Here is a 2,254-nt window from a genome sequence, read left to right on the forward strand (position 1 = left end):
CAGAGTCCCCAGACGTGCGCATTGTGCACTACTTTAAATTTCCTGAGTGGGAGAAGACGATGTCGATGGCGAAGAAAGGTCCGGACAAGGGTAGCTGAAGGGAAAGTTTGCACCCACTTGTTATCGCCTATCCACGTACATCTTCGCCTACCCGTTCGGCTGATGACATCGCATGTGGGCACCCCAATCATAATAGGTTAAAAATAATGGTAAGCACATCTTCCATGTGACACAATCCATACACTTCATTTTTATTCCTTAATAAAGTGCACAGTGTTGCATGGGGGGGGTGCCTCACCTCAGTGCGCCCAAACATAACCTGCTCCAACCGCACAACTCCTCTGTGTTGAGACCTCTGCACCCACACCTCACCACACATTTGAATTCAATTTTTTGGTAAAAACACAGAAATATATGTTTACCTCCCCCCATTCTACTGACATCAAAATGGTACTTGCCTTTCTGATCCAACTCTGAGTCACAAGCTTTCAAAATTTGCGTTTGTGAAATACTGAAAATTTGCTCAAAGCTTCAACTAACAGTATAACGCCCCTGTAATCTTACATGAGCAAAAAAGGCACCATAATAGATTGCCAGGTCCTACAAACAGATTTATGCCTTGTGAAGACAAAGATCTGATTTTAGAGTCCAAAAAATAAAGTTAGTGCATATCAAATAGTCTGTGGGTAATGGAAAAATAAACATTTAACTGCATTTTAGTTGGTGAAAACACAGAATTATATTGTTTACCCCACCAAAACCATATATTTTATGGAAGTAACAATGCTACCGAATCTAAAATGTGAGTTACCATCCTTTTTCTCAACTACTGATCGCATAGGATTTACCAACATTGCCGTTTGGTGATACCTGAAAGCTTCCCAACTTTCCAGCATTGTATTATTTCCATATTTTCAATTACAAGCGTAAGAATCCTATATGACGCCGGGCTGCTAAACGTTTGATGCCATATGATATTTACCAACCTATGTGATATACAAACCCCAATCAAATAGTGTTATATGGATTCTCACGTTTATACTTTGCTAATAAAATATAAAGCCATGACTGTACTTATGTGCACTGAACCCCCTACAGTATGAGACCCTAGAAAACCATTATATTTTCAAATAGTACACAATGCCGTCTAAAATGGATAAAATATCTTCTACTGCAAACTACCAACTGCAAAAGCAGTTAACATGACGTTTTTTAGGAAATTTCTGAAAATTTCACAAAGCTTGCATATCAGCCATATATAACACATATTTGTAATTGCCAGCAAAAGAAATCCTTAATATTAATGCCATGGGTCTACTGAACAACTTGATGCATGATATGCACAGATAAACCAAACTATGTTGTAACGAACCCACCTAACAGGATATATAGCACAATACTTTCCAATGCGATTGTAATGAATAACAAAGACAGAGTCCGAAATGTAATAAAATCACTAATCCAAAAAACACAAAATCTATTTTCACGCCTATAATCAGGCAGTCAAAATCACAGTTTAATATTTAAAGCATGGCCATATAGTTTTATTGACAACAAAAGAGCTAAAACAAAAAACCCCCCCAAACCCCCTGCGCAGCTGAAAATGCAAGTATAATCACCGATTAACATAACAAAAGTATTCGAGATACAATTAGCGAACGCTATCGCAAATGCAAAATAAACATTTTGTCATGTCAGTAGCCCCATTCGAAAGCTGAAAGAATCAGAAGTGAAGGCAAATAACTTAAATTAAATAATGAAGACCAATTGTAAAAGTTTTCAATGAGATAAGTTATCCTTCCTTCGAAAACACTTATCCATATCTCAAATTAGAAGTTGTATCCCTGACTCCATTTATAAATGAATCGATTTTTTTTTAATGATTTCCTTTCTCTTAAACAGTATCTTTGTCTTGATCAAACTCTAGATAGAATTAATCCTTATTGGAAGCAACAGCTATTGCGTTTATTTATGTTTACATGATTTTCTAGTAGACTTAAAGGTCCTGAGTGCAAATTACGGAATGATCTCTGTGATACACAGTTTATTTATTATACGAAAAAGGGAAATTTTTTTTTTTTAAATTTGGATTATTGGATAAAATGAATACAGCCTGTCCGTAATTTGCGAGCTTCTGGATAATGTTCTGGATAATACAGATTTTTACCTGTTTTACAAATTTAGCGACTTGTGAAGTAAATCTATGTAAAAATGTACCCCTGGATTCTCGCCTGTTATTAGAAGCTATATCTGC

This window comes from Xenopus laevis, chromosome 7L (genome assembly GCF_017654675.1).
Source record: "Xenopus laevis strain J_2021 chromosome 7L, Xenopus_laevis_v10.1, whole genome shotgun sequence".
NCBI classification, from domain to species: domain Eukaryota; kingdom Metazoa; phylum Chordata; class Amphibia; order Anura; family Pipidae; genus Xenopus; species Xenopus laevis.